Genomic DNA, 22,361 nt, shown 5'->3' with positions numbered 1-22,361 from the left:
CATTGCACACTTCCTTTTCCTCAATCTCATCATCAGGTCCTCGGCCTGGGCTTGACGGCGTCGGCCTCTCCCTTCTGCGTGCTCACTGCGCTTTCAGGTCCTGCCGCACCACAGCCTGGTCTTTGCTGCCTGAGCTAGGCAGTGGCTGGACGTTTGATTTGGATAGCCGTCCAGAGCTAGGAAGGATAGTACAGTAGTGTCTAACACAGTGCCCACATGGGGATATTATAGAACAGATTCTGGCCGCTGCTGCTACAGTGACGGCCTAGGTTGACGTGCTCTTGTGCAGCCCAGGAGCTGTTTTGTAGCAAACTGCCGTGCAGCTGGTTGAGCCTCAGCAGTGCCAGTTCCTGTATCTGAACATGAAAGTGGCTTGTTAAAGATTAAAAGACTGCCTGGTCCTTCTGGCCCCAAGATGCAGTGATCTCTGCCATGGCGACAGCCGTTGTTTCCCAGGAGAGGCCATTTTATACAGCAGATCTGTGCTTCCAAATGTTCCAGTAAGTCTGTGCCGGCTGATGCTGTGGCGATAAGTTGACATCTGGGCGCTCTCAAGACATATGAGTGATACAGCATCTCATGGTTTGAATTTCTGAGTGAAAGTACCTCATCAGGAAGTCAAAAGCCTCTACTTTCAACCTGTCCTTTTGGAGGGGAGGTTTTGTTCTTTATTTTATTGGACTGTTCTGTTGAGTCAAGTGAACTTTAATTTTCACAGCCATAAAAATTTCATTAAGGCCTTTGCATTGCATCCCAGGTGTGAAAATGTCTCAGTATAACAAGACTGTGGGTGACAGCTATAATCCTTAATAGTAGTTAGGATAATTGTCTTTGGAGACTTGAAGAAAATAATGATTCTGGCAGCAAAATACATACAGTTTGGTTTGTTGTGGTTCTTGAGGTGAGGCAAGTGACATGTAATGAGGCATGTGACGTGTGGCACTTGCTTGGGGGTGACTCCTGGGGTAATTTGGTGGTCTTTGGGGGAAAAAAAAAGCTTTTATTCTAAACGGTGCTCAGGGCATACAAGTGTGACAGGACTCTTTAATCCTGGCAGTCCCACTTCCCATCCAGCTCCCTGCTTGTGGCCTGGGAAAGCAGTCGAGGATGGCCCAAAGCCTTGGGACCCTGCACCCACGTGGGAAACCCGGAAGAAGCTCCCGGCTCCTGATTTTGGCTTTGCACAGTCTTGGCCATTGTGGCCACTTGGGGAATGAATCAGTGGATGGAAGATCTTCCTCTCTGTCTCTCCTTCTCTCTGTATATCTAACTTTCCAATAAAAATTTTGAAATATCTTAAAATAATGTGAGTCACTGCATTCTTAAGATTAATAAAAGTAAAATAAAACCTGGCCAAATCTGCTTTAGATTGCTCAAGGGAGGGCAATGTGTATTACAGTTTGGGATTCTGGGGATTCCCTCCACTTGGGCAATTGCAAGTAAGGGACTGGGATGAGAAATGATCATTTTCAGTCAGCACCCTGCTGATTCTCAGGTACCCCTGGAGTTGATTCTTGCGTATCCTAAAGTTGATTTCGATTTTCTTTGTTAATTTCTGTGTCATTAGATGATAGATGTTTGGCATCCATATCCTGTTTCTTAAATGGTGTGTATTCTAGTTTTTGCAAAAAAAAGAGATTGCAGGGCAGGTGTTTAATGTAACTGGAAAGAGTCTGCTTGGGACACCTGTACCCCGTGTGAGAGGGCTTAGCTTCCAGTTTTGACTCCATTCTTTTTTGTTGTTAATAATTATTTATTTTTATTATAAAGACAGACTTACAGAGAGAAGCAGATACAGAGAGAAAGATATTCCTTCCCTAGTTCAATTTCCAAATGGCCACAACGGCCGCAGCTGAGCTGTTCCAAAGCTGGGAGCTTCTTTTGGGTCTCCCATATTGGTGCAGGATCCCAAGGCTTTGGGTTGGTCTCTGCTGCTTTCCCAAGCACAAGCAAAAAATTGAATGGGAAGTGGAGCTACTGAAATATGAATCCATCCCCAAATGAGATCCTGGTGCTTGTAAGGTGAGCAGTGAGCCAAAGCACTGGGCCCACTCCATTCTCCTTCTGACGGCTACTACTGCGTGCTCTATCTAAAAGGCAGCATGTGATGGTTCAAGTACTGGGTTCCCTGCCACCCCACCCAACAAGAGAGATTTGGCTTAATCCTGGCTACTGACTTTGGCCCCGTCCTGGCCATTGTGTTCATTTGGAAAGAGAACCAACAGATGGATGAAAGATCTTTCTCTGACTCTCTTTCTGTCATTTGCCTTTCAAGTACATAAATATTTAAAAAAATAATAAAGTTTTGAGATTTCCGAAAATGGCTGGTTAGGGTGTAGCAATTTTTTAATGATGGATGAGACTGGTTACTGGAAATTTATCAATTGACTCAGAAAAAAGATGTGGACATAAACAGGATTAATTTGGTAAAAAAGAATTACTTAGTATCACTTAGGACAATGGGGTAGGAAAGTAGATAAAAGGGAAAAGATTATTAAATGAGTTTATATTTTTAAAAACAATTTTGGCAGTTAAATCTGTTAACATTATTTGCATATTTCCTTTTTGTTAAAAAAATGAAATAGTTGGGCCGGGTACGATAGCATAGTGCATAAGGTCCTCGCCTTGAACGCGCCAGGATCCCTTATGGGCACTGGTTCTAATCCCAGCAGCTCCACTTCCCATGCAGCTCCCTGCTTGTGGCCTGGGAGGGCAGTTGAGGACAGGCCAGAGCCTTGGGACCCTGCACCCGCGTGGGAGACCCAGAGGAAGTTCCTGGCTCCTGGCTTTGGATTGGGACAGCTCCAGCCGTTGTGGCCGCCTGGGGAGTGAAGCTTCAGATGGAAGATCTTCCTCTGTCTCTCCTCCTCTCCTCCAATAAAAATAAATAAATCTTTAAAAAAAAAAAAGAAATAATGACAAAGCTGGGATTTTTTCATGGATTTATTTTTTTTATTGAAAATTGCAATATACAGAGGAGGAGAGACACAGAGGAAGATCTTCTGTCCAATGATTCACTTTCCATGTGACCATAATGACCAGAGTTGCGCTGAGCCAAAGCCAGGAGCCAGGAGCCTCCTCTGGGTCACCATGTGGGTGCAGTGTCCCTAGGACTTGGGCTGTCCTCAACTGCTTTTCCAGGCCACAAGCAGGCAGATGGATGGGTTTCCAGGATTGAAACTGGTGCCTGTATGGGATCCTGACACGTGCAAGGCGAGGACCTTAGCTGCTAGGCTACTGCTCTGGGCCCTGAGAGTGTTTCTTGAACCTTGCTCCCACTGCAGTTCCTGCCTGTTTGTGTGTGTTTTAGAGTACATACAGAATCCTGAGAATTAGTTCTACTTTTTTTTTTGACACTTTTTCTTTGTTTATGATGTTAAGATCTGTTGCAGAAAAAAAAATTGTGGGCTATAAATATCATGTTTTTCTGTTTAGGTATGACAGTGGGTAAACCTCTGTTGTGACCACCCCTTAAAACATAAAGCCTATGAATATCTGGGTGGTAAACTTGAGTCGTACATTGAAAGAACTTAACCACAGAACAACTTGTACTTTTCTTATTTCTCTCATTTTGTATAGCATTAGTTCAAATTTAGCATCTTTTATAAGTGCTAAATGTATAATTCTCAACCTGTCCAGTCTAAAAGAAGAAATATGGGTGGAGTATGTCTGAATTTTAGGGAAGCTGGTTGAAACTAAGAGGGCTGTGAGCTGTGTCAGGTGCCCTCCCTTGGCTCAGGGCGTCTCCTGGTCCCTCACTGGCCGCCTGGTGCTTTGGTCTCCCATGTTACTGTTCATAGAATTCACTGCTGCTTCCAGGATGCATACCATGTGGGTTTTCTTTTCCTTAGGTAAGTTTAATAGTGTAGAGTGGGCAGGAAGCTTTTCTAATGTGTGTGTGTTAGAGAGAAACAGAAAGCTTTCATTTTTGTACCTTGAACGTTGCTTCATAAGGTAGTTGTGACTTATCATCAGCTACAGAAATATTTTTACAAATGTGGTGCATGAGATAATGGTTGGTTGTCAGCTGCCATTAAGGTGCTTTTATCATTTGGAAAAGACCAGTTAACACAAACTACAGAGAACTTCCTTAATCACAGCCGTTTTCTGAGAGGAAAATAGTAGAGAGGAATAAAACAGGGACATTTTAAAAACTCAGTGTGGCTATCCCACCAGAATAATGTAATTTGAGAACCAAATGACTTGGAAAAACAACCTTTTTTTGAAGTAGCCCCTTAAAAAAGAGTAGCATACTTTTTGTTAAGCCTAAATTCTCTCTTAACTGTACTTTTTAAAAAAAAAATTTATTTTTATTACAAAGTCATATCTACAGAGAGGAGGAGGAGAGAGAGAGGAAGATCTTCCATCCGATGATTCATTCCCCAAGTGACTGTAATGGCTGGTGCTGCGCCAGTCCAAAGCCAGGAACCAGGAACCTCCCGGTCTCCCACGCGGGTGCAGGGTCCCAAGGCTTAGGGCCATCCTTTCCCAGGCCACAAGCAGGGAGCTGGATGGGAAATGGAGCTGCTAAGATTAGAACTGGCGTCCATATGGGAACCCTGGTGCGTTCAAGGCGAGGACTTTGGTTGCTAGGCCACCATGCCAGGCCCTTAAGTGTACATTTTAATTAAACCAATACTGAGTGACAAATTGTGTAGGCAGCTCCCTCCGGGTTTCATGCCTTGGATTGAGGGTGGAGGTTAGGTGTGGTGGCCTTGAAACAGCTGATGGCCATGGGGAACCTGCACAAACAAGGAACTGTAGGATCTGATAGAAGCTTCAGTTTCTCTTTCATGAAATTAAAGCACATAGAAAGCAACAGCTTGCTATATATATATATATATGTGTATGTATATATATGACTATAAAACACCAAAGCCAATTTTAGCTTTTCTGGGCAAATTCCATAATAATGAATAGCTGTTGATAAGCTAATCATTTTGGAATTGATCTTTCAATAAGCAGGCTAATAAGAATTGACATAAATTAAGGGAATTTTGTTCAAAGAGCAAGCTCTAAGATGATTTTCACAGGCTTCTGTGTTCCTTGTGCATCCGATAGGGGTGATGGTGGATGGCATGGCTTTGGCATAGAGGGAGTATGGCAGTTGATAACAACAATGACAGCAGCAAAGCAAAAAAAAAAATCCAAACAAACAAACAAACAAACCAAACTGCCTTAGTGTGAGAAATTGAATTGTTCAAGGTGGTAGAAAGATCTGAGAATGCCTAATGGGAAAAGACAACTGTTGAGGCTGGTTAGAGCCGACAGAAATTTACCCTAAGGATCTGATGGGCTAGTGATGACAGGACAAGTTGCTGAGCACTCTGACCTGCAAATGCAGTGTAGCTTCTCTACCAGCTTCCTGGGGAAATGTGCCGGAGTTGTGAACCCCCAAGCACCAGGCTGTTCCTCCGATGAAATTTCATAAACTGGGCACTGGAGCTTTCTCGGCTAAGTGCTCTGCACCTGGCCAGTTTCCAGGAGTAGAGGAATGAGGTTTACCTGCCCCAGCAATCACCTGATTTGAAACAATCAGTGGGGCGCCTCTTCTATTCTGGGTTGCAGTTGATTGCGGTTGGCTCAGACTGAGTTGTTTTGCCTAGCGTGAGTCAGCACTGCCCTGGGTAAACTGTCGGCTCTGTTGCAATCTTGCTTACCAAAGATACGTCCCCAGGCGGCACCATTCACTCTGCCTGAAAGCCGCTGCTGTTGGTTGCTGAAATGATCTCATCTGAACATGGCTCCAACGAGCTCAGCCTCAGGAACTGGGGGCAGCTTGCTTTCTGCTGTGGCAGTGTTTTGAGACAGGCAAAAATCAGGTAACGCCCTGACTATTTTCTTAGAATCAGTAGCTAGACTAAGTTGGGGTAGAAAGTGAGAATAATCCTTAGCTTTTAGAAATGAGTCTACACCTTATCAATTTGGGATTTTAATGTCAGTCCTTCAGTTCTCTGAATCAGTACTTAAGTGGGGAAGTTTCGTTTCATTTGGGATCTGGAGGTGACTAGATGTAGTTAGACCATTGACTACATAAACATGATTAAGTTTACAGCTTTAAGTTGTCTTTTGCTCCTAAATTTTCCATTCTTTGTGTCTGATGAGAAAGTTTCCTCAAACTAAGCAAGCATAGAGGAAGAGGTGAATGTTGTGGATTCTGATTTGCAGAGCATAGAGCCTTACGAGGGAGTTTGTAGGCGGTTTTATGGAGAGCCTTTCATCCCTAATCTGATTCAGGCTCCTGCTCTGTCTTCCTCCTCCTCCTCCCTGTTATTAAACTCTGCAGCTCTTCAGCGACAGTCAGACTATCACATCTCTAGGGAGTTCCCCACCGCTTAGAGTTATCCCATGGGCCACATGTCTTTCACATCAGGCCTTTGCGCATGTGGGTGTTCTCTGAAACATTTCCCCCAACTTGGCCAACTGATTTTGAGCTAGAATTCACTCGTTTTGCAAAGCTGCTCATTTACCAAGACTAGATGAGTACTCAGGAGAACCCTGTATTTTGTCTAATCTAGGAGATATTGGGAATTGGGGTCGAGTCTCCACTTTTATGTGTTGTTTGAGAGTAACAGATACAGAGCTGTCTTCTGTTTGCTGGTTCGCTCCCTTAACACCGCTGCAGTTGGAGCTGGGGCTAAGGCAGAGCGTGGAACTCAGTGCAGTTCTCCTAGGGTTGTGGCATGGACCCAGTGTTTGAGCTGCTGTCTGCAGCTAGGGTTTGCATTAGCAGAAAGCTGGGTGGAAGCTGAACTGAGACTTGAACCCAGGAACTTCTATATGGGATATAAATGTTCCAAGGAGCAGCTTAATGGCCGTCAAACTCCTGTCTCTGGAGTGTGTTTCGTTGTAATTGTATGCGTGGTACTTGGCACATAGTAGATTCTTGGGGATGGTAGGATGTAGATGAGCCTGCATAGCACTTTCTCTCCTTTTTCTAAGATTTATTTATTTTAATTACGAAGTGAGACATATATATATATATATAGAGAGAGGAGTGAGACAGAAATATCTTCCGTCCGATGATTCACTCCCCAAGTGACTGCAATGGCCAGTGCTGCGCCGATCCAAAGCCAGGAGCCAGGAACTTCCTCCAGGTCTCCCACGCGGGTGCAGGTCCCAAGGCTTTGAGCTGACCTCCACTGCTTCCCCAGGCCACAAGCAGGGAGCTGGATGGGATATGGAGCTGCTGGGATTAGAACCGGCGCCCATATGGGATCCTTGTGTGTTCAAGGCGAGGACTTTAGTTGCTAGGCCACCAAGGCGCCAGGCCCCCTCTTTTTTTTTTTTTTTTTAAGACTTTCTCAGCTTTAATATTTTATCAGCTCTGCCATTTTATGTTTTACCCTGTCACCATACTCAAGCTTTTCTGAAAATCACTGGTAAACTCCTAATTACCAAATCCAGTCTGGTTCAGTCTCCATCTTCTGCCTAACATTTAGCAGTTTTTGAACCATTTGTCTCCCAGCAGCCCTGGTTATTTTAATCTCCTGAGATTCTACAAGGCTTTTTGTTCTTTTCCTCTTGTAAGTATCCCACCTTTGGTGAGATGCTCCAAAGCTTTGCTACCTCTCACTGCCACCTTGATTCCACTCAAGAGTCATAAATATGTCCATAAGTTCAGTTACTCTCATATATTACTAACTCAGCAGTCACCCCAAATATCAGATCCTGATTCCCAATTGGACACATCTACTGGGATATTTGAAAGACAAATCCAACATATACGTGACTGAACTCATTTTACCTGCTGTTCCATCTGCTTGTTTTGTGGTATTTTTGTAGTCTGCTAGTTTTATCTACCAAATCTTCACATGTTACCCACTTTGCTCCAGGAACTTGTGTTCCTGCTTCTGGTTTTAGACCGTTATCAAATGAACTTTTGCCACTTCCCAAAAGCCTTTCTCTCTTCCTGTCTTCTCCATTTATTGCTGTAGTTATCTTTGCAAAAGCCAAATCTGATCTTTCCTTCTTGGATTTTCAGGGAACCATTGGTTCCCTGTTTCTTATTTTGATTTGTAAAGCCATTCAGATTTAATTCTGTTCTACCTGTTGTTATTCCTCATTTCCTCTCCAACCTCGCTGAACTGCTCTCATTTTCCCATTCCCTACATGTGTCCTTTCAGGTCTCTGGACCTTTCCCTAACAGCCTCCCCTTCTCTCTCTGAGTGGCAAAGTACTCATCTCCCAAAGAACTTAGTTCGTATGTAAAAAAGTCTTTATCTTACCAGTGGATGAAAAACCAGTTCTGCTGTTGAGACACATTCAGGTGAGTCTCAGAAAACATGTTCTACTGGATGAAGAAGCATCTGGCTTGTTTCTTTACAAAGATTACATGTACTCCATCTGGGTCCTGTGGTGCATTTGCTCAAAGCAAGTACTAAAGACCTTTCCTGTTCGGAGGCCTCTTTGTCATTTTTGGAGGCCTCCCTGGCCTACAGAAGGCCCTGACGAATGTTCAGAGACTGATTGACATTAATGGTGCCCCCGCTCTAACCACTCCCAGACTTCTCTATTGTACTTCAAGTGTCTGGAATTTGAAAACCTCCCGCCACAGTGTAGTGTCAGACCAGGTTGATGAGTAAAGGGAGATGGCGCAAAATGGAGCTGAGTGTTCAGAATGGAAAAGGTCTCGTAGTAATTCAAGTAAGTAATTAAATGTGGAAAGCACTTCACAACTTTTAGAGTGCTAGAATGACATAATTCAGACTGCAAAATTTGATGATAGAAAGATAAACAAGGCTTGGAAGTAATCTGTTAGATGCTCATGACATTCATTTTTTTTGTCCCCTTACACTTGAAAGAATAATCGGACACAATTAAAAGGTTGAAAAATAAGTCCTATCATTTTTTTTAAAGGAAAGAGTTTTGCCTACAGAAGAAAATGCTGAGGGATAGCCTGATTACTATCTTCAAGTGTAAGAATAGTTGCCAGGGGGGTTTGATTAATTGCTCTTCGGGAGCTTCAAAGATTCCAGAATAAATGAGCATAAATTGAAAAAGGAGTGACTTTGATGAATATGATGAAGACTTTTTAATCACTGAAGTTGGGAAACATTTACATGGCCAAAGAGATTGTTGAATTTCTGACTCTTTCATTATGTATTACTGTGTAGCAAATTACTCTAAAACTTTTGGCAGCACAAAGTGACCCTCTTAATATTGCTCATGTTTCTGTGGGTTAGTAAAGACATGTTGCATTTCTGTGTTACTGATTGAGTTGGAGGACCGAATGTGGTTTTTTACCCACAAGTTGATGGTCTTGGTGTAGCCAGGACTCAGTTCTTTACGTCTCTTTTATCTCTTGTTTTTTACTTTAAATTTGGCTCCATTTACATGATGGCCAGGCTGTCATGGAAAGTACAGGGACACTGAAGCCCTGGGCCTGAGAGATCTCACTGTGTTGCCCCGTTCTTTGGTCGGTGTATATCACCAAATAGCCTAGATTTGAAAGGAGGGGATGTGGACTTCATCTCCTGAAGGGTAGAGGATCCATCACATGTGGCACGCAGTATGGCTGGGGTTATGGCAGCCAGTTTTGGAGAGAATAATTAATACATGTTTATGGGATGGTTAGTTTGGGCATATAATAAACAAATGTGGCTGCATTTAATCTCCTGGGAGTTTTTCTTATAAGCATAGACTGCTGGGTACCAGACATGTGACTCACCATTTCCTGGAGGTGTTAGCACAGAAGTGGATAGTCCCTGTTCCTTCTCTCAGTTAGCTATCAGTAAAAGGAGTATGGAGGTAGAGAACTGGTTCAGGTAGGTATAATTTACAGGGCAGAATGGTAGATGCTCCAGGTCTGCTCGGCTCCTGCTTCCAAGCCTGAGTGAACCCTCAGCCTGGCGTGTACTTCCCCCCAGTCTGTATCATCCGTGTCCTATTCAGTCACCACATCATCAGAACAGACTTCTTGATACCTCACTATTTTTTTTTTCTCAGTTTTTATCACTTTCCTTTATAGCATTATAGTTTGTAATTAAATATTTGTGTGATTATTTGATACATGATAGAAAAATGTCTACTTTGCTTTCCAATATCATAAAAAGCTTCATAAAAAGCACTCAGTATTTGTTAAATGAATATGTGGTTGATTGAATGCATGCATGAATGAAGTAACATTTAAATTCAGCTTCAAAGGGTATTTAGAACTGTGGACAGGTGGAGCAAATGAATGGAACTGCATTGTTCCTAAGAGGAAAGTGTAGATCCTATTGCTTGTATAGTTTCAGAGTAGAGTAAGTGTTTTGGAAGAAGCTGTTTGGTTTGGTTTTGGGTGTGACTGTTAAGTACCCATTCATAAATGAGGTACTACAGAGTGAGAGTGAGGCCAGATGCTGAGACTTGTGACCTGCCTGACTGAAGCTCAATTCATCGCTTCCACGTGTTCCCAGTGCCACTCCCGCTGTGCGTTAGACAACTGCCTTGTACACAAGGTGAACTGAAATGGGCCTGATATGGAGCCAGCGGGGAGAATGTTCCAGACAATAAAGAAACTCCAGGTATGCAGACAGTGGCGCAGTTACCAGTTGTTATCTTTGAAAATTGAAAGGAGGCATCTGAGGACCAGAGCTAGGTGTACAAGAGCAAGAATGGCATGAGGTCAAGTGCAGAGCTAGTCAGAGCATGCCCACTCGAGGCCTGTATGGGCCATCTGGGGAGTCTAGACAGTTTTGAAACAGAAGTAACAAGCAGAGATTTAATTATTTGAATAAAAGTTTAGGCTGGCTGTTCTACTATACAGCATTAGAGAGAGGCAAATAAGGGACCAGGAAGGAAGTGTTGCCCCATTTCTTGGAAAAGGTCATGGCAGATACAGTAGAGTGTGGCTGTGGGCATAATGAGGGTGGGGTAGTTGTGGAATATATTTGAAAAGTACACCATTGGGCCTGGTGTGGTAGCATAGTAGCTAAAGGTCTCACCTTGCACTTGTTGGGATCCTATAGGGGCGACAGTTCTAATCCCAACAAGCTCCCTGCTTGTGGCCTGGGAAAGCTGCTCTGACCAGCAGAGCCAGTAATGTGGACAGGGAGAGGGTCTGGGGATGAAGCACTGACAAGAGACCAGTGATGGTAGAAGTCTCTTTATTGTTCCTTTACCTCCTTATATACTCTTTCCCCCAAGTCCTAATTTAACCAGGAAATTGGATACAGATAAGTACAATTAGCCTAGGTGTTTTTAACCACAAACCCAGTTCCTGCCCAGCCCAGCAAGTGCTAATCAACTCCTTAGTCCACAACAGAAAGCAGTTGAGGATGGCCCAAAGCTTTGGCACCCTGCACCTGCATGGGTGTCCTGGAAGAAGCTCCTGGCTCTTGGCTTCAGCTCAGCTCAGCTCAACTCAGCTCTATCCATTGGCGTCTGTTTGCGGAGTGAATCAGCAGATGGAATATTTCCTCTGTCTCTCCTTCTCTGTGTACATCTGAAGCTTTCTGCACTCCGGTGAGGGCTCGATATGGCATTTTTTTTTTCTTTATTGATTACATTATATTATGAGACATTGTCCTATAGGTACTGGGATTCCCCCCATCTCTCCCCTAACCCTCCCCCTGTGGTGGATACCTCCACCTTGTTGTGTAACCACAGTCAAGTTCAGTTGAGATTCCTTCATTGTGAGCATATACTAAGCATAGAGTCAGCATCTTATTGTCCAGATAAGTTCAGTGGCTTCTTGGGGAGACCATCCCTGGTTTGAAGGTAGGGATATGGCATTGTTTTTGATTCCTGGCGTAACTATACAGGGAAGCTGTCACAATGTCCGGAGCATCTCCTGCAGATGAAGGAGGAGGATGTCCTCAAGTTCCTGGCTGCAGGAACCCACCTGGGAGGCACCAACCTCGAGTTCCAGATGAAGCAGCACATCTACAAAAGGAAAAGTGATGGCATCTACATCATCAAGCTCAAGAGGACCTGGGAGAAGCTCCTGCTGGCAGCACGGGCCGTTGTGGCCTTCGAAAACCCTGCGGACGTCAGTGTGATCTCCTCCCGGAACACTGGCCAGAGGACTGTGCTGAAGTTGGCTGCTGCCACTGGAGCTACTCCCATCGCTGGCCGCTTCACTCCTGGCACCTTCACCAGATCCAGGCCACCTTCCAGTAGCCGCAGCTCCTGGTGGTGACAGATCCCAGGGCTGACCACCAGCCCCTCATGGAGGCATCATATGTGGACCTGCCCACCATCGCTCTGTGCAACACGGACGCTCCTCTGCGCTACATGGACATTTCCACCCTGTGCAACAACAAGGGAGCCAACTCTGTGGGTTTGATGTGGATGCTGGCCCGGGAGGTTCTGCGCATGCGTGGCACCATTTCCGGTGAACACCTGTGGGAAGTCATACCTGATCTCTCCTCCTCCGCGGTCCTGAAGAGATTGAAAAGGAAGAGCAGGCTGTGGCTGAAAAGGCTGTGTCCTAGCAGGAGTTCCAGAGTGAGTGGACCGCCCCCACTCCTGAGTTCACGGCTTTCTAGCCTGAGGTTGCAGACTGGTCTCAGGGTGTGCAGATGCCTTTTATGCCCATCCAGCAGTTCCCCACAGAAAACTGGAGCGCCCTGCCTGCCACTGAAGACTGGTCTGCAGCCCCCACAGCTCAGGCCACTGAATGGATAGAAACCACCGCCGAGTGGTCTTAAGTGATCTGCAGTCTTTGAAGCAGATGTGGAGTGAAGTTGACAGAAAATAACACCAGTTTCTAAAGAAAAAAAAAAAGAAAAGTATACCCAGCAAAAGCCACTAGGGAAGGAAACAAAAAGTTACGAGAAGAGAGTCCTTGGTAACTTTAAGGAATGATAGGAGTATTCAGGGAGGAGGGGAAATTAGTCATGTTAGTCTAGAAGACTCAAGCCCTGCTGTTTTGGTGGGAGCCAGTGGGGAAGAAGATATCTTGAGACTGAAGGAAGAATATGGGGCTTCTGGGGTTAATGGTGATTGAATAGTTAGGAAACTATTGATAATTTTGGAGAAAAAAAGCTGCATTTTAATTTAATTTAATTTAATTTTTAAAAATTTTTGTTGGAAAGTGATTTATGGAAAGAAGGAGATATGAGAAAAAGATAACTCTATCCACTGGTTCATTCCCCAAGTAGCTGCAATGCCTGGAGCTGCACCAGTCCAAAGTCAGGAGCCAGGAGCTTCCTCTGGGTCTTCCATGTGAGTGCAGAGTCTCAAGGCTTTGGGCCATCCTCTACTCCTTTCCCAGGACACAGGCAGGGAGCTGAATGGGAAGTTGAGCAGCTAGATTGGCGCCCATGTTGGGATTCTGGCACCTGGGATTAGCCAGTTGAGCTTTTGTGCCAGGCCCTGCTTTGTGTTTTGTTTGTTTGTTTGTTTGTTAAGATTTATTCATTTGAAAAAGTTTTATATACATACATACACACACACATACATACATATATATAGAGAAAAAGAGCTTTTCAATCTGGTGGTTTACTCCCCACATAGTCACAATGGCTAGGGCTGACCCAGGCCAAAAGCCAGGAGCTGACCCAGGCCAAAGCCAAGAGCCAGAAGCCTTCTTGGGGTCTTCCACATGGGTACAGAGAACATCTCTTAAGTCTTGTTCTCTGTACCCACGTGGGAGACCCGGATTGAAGCTCCTGGCTTCGAACTGACATGGCTCCAGTTGTAGCTATATGAGGGAGTGACCCAGCAGATGGAAGATTGTCTCCCTCTGTCTTTCCCCATCTCTCTACCTCTGGCTTTCAAATAGTGAAGTCTTTGAAAAAAATTTTTGCATGAATGGCTTCATTTAGGTACTACATTTTATAAAGGAAAATGAAACTATAGAAAGTTGATCACCTTGTCTGAGTCACACAAGAGAAAAACCATGAATTCTAACTCCATGCCTCAGCTCTTAAACTCTGCATAGTACTGCTTCTTGGGAAATTGCTATGTGACATCACTTAAGCTGGAGATGAATGAAAGATGAATGAAAGATTTTCACAGTGGGTGACGGCTTGACCCCAGTTATACAGATTTGTTGGAAACCCAGTTAAGTGAAGTCTTCTGAGTTTTCTGTAGTATTTGGATGCTCAAGAGTAGGAGGTAGAAAAAGGAAGTGTGGAGAAGAGATGAAAAGAGAGTTGTCTGTAACTTGAAGAGAATAAATCAAAAGGGCCTGAGGTAGGGGAATGGTGGACTGCCGTGGATTGTACTGTTAAGGAAACTTGTGTTTGAAATTTATGCTTGCATTGAATATTCATTATGGCTCAATTTGAGGCAGGATATATTGCCATAATGGAGAAAAGAGATGCAAAAATGAGTAAGATGAGATATTTTGCCTGTTAGAAAATTATAGAGGGAGATGTGCCTCACCATGGTACATTGATCGACGAAGGGTAAGGCAAGGGTGGATTGAGTGAGGGTGCTCAGCAGTGGGACTTGTGAGGGGGTGCCAGTCTGTCTGCTCAGGAGAGCACCCACAGTTTTCATCATGCTTTGTCTGCATCACAAAATGTATTTTGCAGAGTATCTGGAAATAGTCTTTCAGAGACAGAATTGTATTCAACCTTGAGTGATTGAACTTGGAATGGAATGCTGATTCATTGCTTTCAAAGTGAAGGATTCCTTTCTATAGACAGGATTTTGCTAGGATATTGCTTTTCAATATCCAGGGATCTGGGAAATCAAATTTAGTAATATCAAGCTTGCTTGATGATCATGGAACAATAAGATACAGTAGTTTGTGGTAGAGAGTATAGTTACAACAAAGCTGATTATTGATTACTATCTACTGAACATTTGGTTAACTACTTTGCATATAATACGGTATTGGATTCCTAAAGTGTTCCTCCTTTAGGAAGGAAGTGTAGGCATTGCCTTCTCAATCTTTTTATATTATTATTTTAAATATTTATTATTTGAAAGGGAGATTTTACAGACTGAGAAGAATAGAGAAGTTCTTCTGTCCGCTGGTTCACTCCCTAACTGGCTGCAATAGCTGGAGCTGAGCAGATCTGAAGCCAGGAGCCAGGAGCTTCTTCTAGGTCTCCTATGTGGGTACAAAGTCTCAAGGCTTTGAGCCATTCTCATCTGCTTTCCCAGCCCTAAACAGGGAGCTGGATGGGAAGCAGAGCAACTGGGACACAAACTGGCACCTATATGAAGGATTAGTTTGCTGTGTCACTGTACTGGCCCCAGTTGTCCACATATTGTAAATGGGGAAGCTAAGGCTCTGTTGGAGCTGTTAAGAAGCTGGGCTGAGATTGGAGTCTGAGAGCCTGTACTCCTGGTTGCTACAGTGTGCTGTTTCAGTGAGAACCATGTTCCTGAACCGGAGAAGGCTATGATGTCTAGCTCAGTATTTCTTTGCTTTATGCTGTTCTGGAGTCAAAATACTCCGGTTTTTCTGGATTTTTCCGAGTTTTTTTGTGATATGGTCCTGTTTGTTTAATTGTATTAATACCATCTTCCTGGTCTCTTTTGCCTTCTTTCTTGTTGCGTTCTTTTGGTTTAAAAGACAATCTTAGTGAATCTGCACATATGATTTTGTCTTTATTTTATTATCTTTTGTGGGTCAGCCTTTCCAATTTCCTCTGTTTTCTAGTTTGTCAGTTTCCCTTGTCCTCTTCCTCATGTGCTGGACTTAAATTTAGATTTTACAGCTGATTTCTGAAAGCTCAGTCTGGCTTCAGTCTCCAGTTTAGCCAGGGCTCTGTGTATTGGTAGCTATTACCGTTAATACCATCTCTCCCTTCATGTTTGCCTGTGTCCCAAATCAAACCCACTTCCTTGCTGTAGATTTCGTGCTCAGGTGCTCTTGTTTCTGCTGTTCTTTCTGCTTGGAATGTCATTTCTTCCAGGGAGGCTGCCTGTGTTTGGTCCCTCACTGGGAGTAATCCCTTCCTCCTTTGATTCTCATGGCCGAGGGTTCTCTTTTATGTGCTCTTTGTGCCCTGGAGTTCGGTTGTGTCTGTGTACAGACCTTTGTCCCGACTGTGACCTCACTGAGTGGATCTGTGTGGTTGCTGTTTGTTTTCCCTGGCTTAGCTCCCTGTACATAGTAGGCATTTGATATCTGTCAGATGAATGAATGAATGGATCGACAGAGTTTCAGGCTTAAGTTGCTGTCCATTGGCTGCTGGTTTTTCCTTGCTTTCTTGATCTTCCTTCCCCATTCCCTCTCCTGCTTTTCTTTCCTTTTCTGTTAAATTTGGTGTGTTTTGCTATGTACTGACTCACCAAACCTCACCTCTCCCTTTTCTTATCCTGCATTTGCCTCATTCTTTTCCCCTTCAGCCATTACTATGTGGGTGTGCCACATGCTGCTGGTCAGATTTCTCCATCCTCTTGTGACTTTGTCTTCATCATGAATCATGTGATTAGTGAGGTAATCATGTGGTCATTTTTAAAAAAGATTTATTTATTTGTGTTTGAAAGGCAGAGATCTTCCATTCACTGGTTCATTCCCTAAATGACCATAACAGCTGGAGCTGGGCCAGTGCTAAGCCGGGAACCTGGACCTTTTTCCAACTCTCCCACGAGGGTGAAGGGGCCCAAGGACTTGGATTGTATTTTATTGCTTTCCCAGGTACACTGTCAGGGAGCTAAATAGGAACTGAAGCAGGTAGGACTCAACTGGCGCCCATACGGGATACTGGCACTTCAGTCAAAGGCTTAGCATACTTCACTACAGTGCCGGCTCCAGTTGCACTATGATCTTTTTTTTTTTTAATTTATTTATTTTTATTGCAAAGTTAGATATACAGAGAGGAGGAGAGACGGAAAGGAAGATCTTCTGCCCGATGGTTCACCCCAAGTGACCGCAATGGTGGAGCTGAGCCAATCTGAAGCCAGGAGCCAGAAGCTTCTTTCAGGTCTCCCACACAGGTGCAGGGTTCCAAGGATTTGGGCTGTCCTCGACTACTTTCCCAGGCCACAAGCAGGAAGATGGATGGGAATTAGGGCCACCGGGATTAGAACCGGCAAACATATGGAATCCTGGTGCGTGCAAGGCAAGGACTTCAACCATGACACTATTGCGCTGGGCCCTGCACTATGATCTTGATGAAAAAAGTGTAGCCAGGGCCCAGCGCGGTGGCGCAGTGGTTAAGGTCCTCGCCTTGCACGCCCAGGATCCCAGCGGCCCTGCTTCCCTTCCAGCTCCCTGCCTGTGGCCCGGGAAAGCAGTCGAGGACGGCCCAAAGCCTTGGGACCCTGCACCCGCGTGGGAGACCCGGAAGAGGCTCCTGGCTTCGGATCGGCATAGCATCGGCCTTTGCGCTCACTTGGGGAGTGAATCATCGGATGGAAGATCTTCCTCTCTGTCTCTCCTCTCTGTATATCCGCCTTTCCAATAAAAAAATAATAAAAACAAATAAATCTTTAAAAAAAAAAGTGTAGCTGAATAACAGTTCTTAAGGTTTATCAGTGTGTGTTTCTTTCAAGTGGGAAATATTCTGATCCACATTTCAAGGGAAAAGTGAAAAAGATCCTTGATACTTGGGAAACAGATCAAGGCATTTATTCCCTCTGTGAAATGTGCTATATCACAGGCATCTACTGTAACCAAAGAAATAATGCAGGAAACCACAGAAACTTGTGCTGATGGTTAATATTGTGTCCTTGAACTTTTCCTGCAGCTGGAAGAAACATTAGAAATTAGTCCAACCTGCTGTTTTCCAGACGAGAAAACAGACCCAGAGAGGCTAAATGATTTGTCCATAAACGTGGGTATTTGTTGTCCAGCATTTGCTCCACAGTGCAGCTTGGGGAGCCATCTGCTCTTTGAAAGCGCTGGGAGTTATGTCAGGAGGGCAGGCTTTCCGTCTGAAACTGCTTGAGGCTTTTGCAGTGCTGCATAACAGACTGGGTTGGGTTGGTAGCAGGTTGGAATTGAGACCTTGATCACCGCAAAGGCCCCATTAAACAGCCTTCCAAGAATCTCCTCTTGGACTGGAAACAGATACTGGTGCATTTGAGAAGGTGCCACCATTGAAAAATATTTTTAGTTTTTTTGCTCATTTTCCTGTCCATTCCAAGTTTTGTTTCAAGCTGTATTTCCTCATCTCAGCACTCTGTTAGATTTTCATTGCAAACTACAGTATGTAGTCAAATGTTGGGTGAGTGGCTGAGAAACTCATGCTTGCTGTGTGGTGCATGTGAGCTGAGTCTTTGATTGAATTCATAGTCATGCATGTTACTGTTCCAGAAACTGTTCTCTGAACAGTGGTTGGTTGGTGCGGAGGGTGGCTTGTTGGCCAAAGGTCTGACTACTGCTCTTGGCCTTGGGGGCTGCTGTGTAGGGAGATGGAGCAGCACCCAACAGGAAGTTAAGTGCAAACAGGATGTGCTTGTCTTCACTCTACCTTGTGTGCCTGTATTTTGAAACTTAGTGTGGTTAAAAAGGTCTGGATTTCTACTATGTGAGTTGGTTGAAGAAATCCCCATTTGAAGTTTGAAAAGAAGCTAACATAACATGTCCTTTACTGTCCTTGCTCTTGTGCTCAGACCTTCTGGGATCAGGTCATTCTTTCTGGGGCATGGTTATTTCTCCGAGCTTGCACTATATTGCAACCATATGGTTTGTAAAATGAAACCAACCAAATCAACTGCTGATGTGTTCCTTTTAGTAGAGATGGGATTCAGTCTGTGCTTACTTTTTTTTTTTAAAGCAATAGTAGCTTATAATCCATGGAGCTTTTTAAGTAATAGGTTCCTTTTGTTAGGTTTCAAGATTTCTAACACATCTTTTGAGCGTGGTGGTTTACAAATTACTCCAGGACCCTTCTGAATTTTTTCTTTTAGTTGTGAGTTCTTGAAAATGCCCTTGAGTTAGTGCAAGCTGCTGAATTAGTTCAGCTCCAGGCAAGACTCTGGAAAACAGATTGGATAAGTAATTTGCTGGGGTCACTCAACTGGTCAACAGTCTCACTTACCTTTTCTGATCCTCACCCTTGCCCCTCGTATTAACCATTGCTCCTGCTGTGAAATTGACCTTATTATGTTCTTTAGGGAATTAATTGGCTATGGGAAGCCACCTGCAGGGAGTCATTTGAGGAACTTTGTGGATTATTACAATGGCCTGAGTTATGTCATAATACATAACTCCTCTTCTGCCATAGTACAGATCATCGGGGAAAGGTCTTGGAATTGTTTGTGTGTTTGTATATTGCAGGTGTTAAGAAGACTATTTATCCTTCTGCTCTAATTCAGCAAGTGGGTAAAATAATACACCTCAACCTGGGGCTGAAGGGGTCTAGTAACTGCATGTGAATAAGCACTGAGACCAGCATGCTGACTTGACACTAATACAGGTGTCTTTTTCCTTTTTTTTTTTTTTAAGATTTATTTTATTTTATTTTTTATTGGAAAGCCAGCTATACAGAGAGCTGCTAGGCTATGGTGCCGGGCCCAGGTGTGTTTTTTCTTAAGTTTGTAAAGTAGTGGGGAGCATGAGGCATTCTGCACTGAGTTGTGGGCTAGAGGCAGGGAGTAAAACCCAGAGACCAAATTAAGCACAAATGTTCTTTGTGAGGAGGAATATGGGCAGAATGCAAAGTTATTATTTTTGTTTTGTTTTGTTATTGCAGTAAGACAACCAAAACTCTCCATTAATTTCTGTTTCTAGGGATTGATACTGGACATATCACATACTGGCACATTTGAGAAAATTAGCCCAGTTTTCCTTTTTTTTGTAAAGATTTATTTTTTTAAGATTTATTTTTATTATTATTTTTTTTTATTGGAAAGGCGGATATACAGAGAGGAGAGACAGAGAGGAAGATCTTCCGTCCGATGATTCACTCCCCAAGTGAGCGCAAGGGTCGATGCTATGCTGATCCGAAGCCAGGAGCCTCTTCCGGGTCTCCCACGCGGGTGCAGGGTCCCAGAGCTTTGGGCCGTCCTCGGCTGCTTTCCCGGGCCACAGGCAGGGAGCTGGAAGGGAAGCGGGGCCGCTGGGATTAGAACCGGAGCCCATATGGGATCGCGGGCATGCAAAGCAAGGACCTTAACTACTGAGCCATCGAGCTGGGCCCAATTAGCCCAATTTTCACGTTGAGATCAAATGTCAAACCAATGTAAAGGTCCCTGGGGGAAGGAATTGTTGAGTCTGAATTCATCCTAGCTTTATCACAAAATCTCACCTTACTCTAGCTCAGTGTAAGCAGTCATGGTATAACAGGCTGGGGCCAATGATATGCATGTTCCTGCATTTGAATTTGGAAAGAAGGTTCTTTTGACTGCAGAAAATCCCAAATTGGTTGTCCTGCAAGAGAGAGGGTGACTAACACATTAGCAGTAGATTGGGAAGAAATCATACAGCAGAGGGCTGCAAGAATAAAGCTCGCCTGACTTGCACAGGGTTTCTTTCAGGGAGTTATACAAATAAGAAAGGGCTGATGGGAGGGGCCTGGAGTCAGTTCTGGAGGTGTGGCTTCAAAATGAGACTGACCCTGATTGGCTGTTGTGAAGTAAATGGGGATAGAGCAGATAAATTTGTGTCTTCTGAGAACAACAACAAGAAAAACTTTGTTTTAGCCAACTTCTTTTTTCTAATGGGCCTTTATGTATCACTTACCTCAGGCAAAAGCAAAGACAGGGTTGCTGGGGTGTGTGCTTTTCACCAAGGTTAAGCTACCATCAAGGATGTCTGCATCAGGTATTGAAGGTTTAAATCCTAGCTGTTTTCAGGGTTTTTTAGGTGGGTGGGGGAGTTCATCTTTTATTTGGAAGTAGGGAGGCATGTTGCATTGTGTCTTTACATCTGGATATGGTCGTCTCCATTATTCCATCACTATACATTCCAATCTGCATGATGGTTTCTATATATTAGAGAGAACATATGGTATTTGTCTTTTTGGGATTGACTTATTTCACTGAGCATAATGGGTCTAGTTGGGAGCATCTAGGTGCAAATGGTAGAATTACATTTAAAAAAGATTTATTAATTTGTATTGGAAAGGCAAACATACACAGAATAGGAGAGACAGAGAGGAAGGTCTTCTGTCAGCTGATTCACTCCCCAAGCGGTTGCAATGGCTGGCGCTGAGCTGATCCGAAGCCAGGAGTCTGGAGCTTCTTGCAGGTCTCCCATGTAGGTGTGGGTCCCAAGGCTTAGAGCCGTCCTCCAGTGGTTTCCCAGGCCACAGGCAAGGAGCTGGGTGGGAGGGAAGTGGAGCAGCTGGGATTAGAACTGGCACCCATATGGGATCCTGGTGCATTCAAGGCGAGGACTTTAGCTGCTAAGCCACCGCCCTGGGGCCCAGTAGCTGTTATTTCCTTCCTTTTTCACTAGAACATCTTTAAGTATTATTTGTAGGACAGGTTTAGAGGAGGTGAATTCTTGGAGTTTCTTTATTATGGAAGAATTTTATTTCATTTTATTTTATTTTTTTAAGATTTATTTTTATTGCAATGTCAGATACATAGAGAGAGGAGGAAAGACAGAGAGGAAGGTCTGCCAGCCGATGGTTCACTTCCCACGTGACTGCAACAGCCAGTGCTGTGCGGATCCAAAGCCAGGAGCCAGGAACTTCCTCCAGGTCTCCCATGTGGATGCAGTGTTCCAAGGCCTTGGGATCCGGGCGCATTCAAGGAGAGGACTTTAGCCGCTAGGCTACCGCATGGGGCCCTTATTTCATTTTCAAAGACAAAGAAGAGCTTTGCAGAATGTTATTCTGGGCTGAAAATTGTTCTCTTTTATGGTCTGGAATATGTCACTCCCTCTCCTGGCCTGCAGTGTACTTCCTCTGAGAGGCCAGCTGTGAGTTTGATTGGGGTCTCTCTATAGGTCACTTGATTTTTCTCACGTGCACTTTTAAGGATTTTTTCTTTATGTTCAACTGGAGAGCTTGATTATCATGTGTCGTTGTGCACTTCATTTTGATTAACTCTGTCGGGAGTTCTGTGATCCTCCTGTATAGTGTTTTCCAATTCTTTCTCCATATTAGGGAGGTTTTCATTTATTATTTCTTTGAATCAACCTTTAATCGCAGTTCTCTTTCTGCACCCTCTGGAACTCCCATGATTCTTATGTTGGGCCTTTTAATCGGATATTTTAATTCTTGGATACTTTTTTTAGCTTGGTCTAGCCCTGCTTTGAGCTTTTTGTTTGTTTCCCTCTGGTGATAGGCAATATCTTCCAATTCTGATATTCTTTTTTTCTGCTTCATTCATTCCATTTTTGAGACTCTCCACTGTACTTTTAATTTGCTCCACTGTATTCTTAACTTCTGAAATGTCAGCTTTCATTTGATTCATTTCCTGTGTAATAAATTCTTTAAATTCTTTGAACTCTTGTATTATGTGCTTCTCATTGTTGGTCAGAAGCTTTATTATGAATTTTGTGAATTCTCTGTCCCTCATTTTCTCAGTGTCTTCCTCAGTTATATCTGAGTGTGGTAAAAGCTTTTGCTCCT

The 22,361-nt window shown here is 43.9% G+C and overlaps 1 protein-coding gene and 1 pseudogene across 4 annotated transcripts in view; both read left to right on the top strand.

Annotated features, from left to right (window-relative positions):
- RFFL (ring finger and FYVE like domain containing E3 ubiquitin protein ligase) overlaps positions 1-22,361 on the top strand; it is an 80,657-nt gene that overhangs the window by 18,445 nt on the left and 39,851 nt on the right. The window contains exon 1 of one of the 3 annotated variants that reach the window (XM_041000668.1): positions 5,400-5,822. The exons of the other annotated variants lie outside the window; for them this stretch is intronic. The gene's annotated coding sequence lies outside the window, so the exon portion shown is untranslated. Of the gene's footprint in view, positions 1-5,399; positions 5,823-22,361 lie in introns of those variants that run through there. 3 annotated transcript variants of the gene reach the window in all.
- Positions 11,670-12,668, top strand: LOC121169874 (annotated as a pseudogene). The gene has a single exon (XR_005885926.1). The product of XR_005885926.1 is annotated as a 40S ribosomal protein SA-like (transcript).

Source organism: Ochotona curzoniae, unplaced genomic scaffold (genome assembly GCF_017591425.1).
Source record: "Ochotona curzoniae isolate NIBS_2020 unplaced genomic scaffold, NIBS_Ocur_1.0 scaffold_2453, whole genome shotgun sequence".
Taxonomy (NCBI): Eukaryota; Metazoa; Chordata; class Mammalia; order Lagomorpha; family Ochotonidae; genus Ochotona; species Ochotona curzoniae.
Note: the sequence above shows the minus strand (reverse complement) of the source record. Positions and strands in the feature narration are given on the sequence as shown.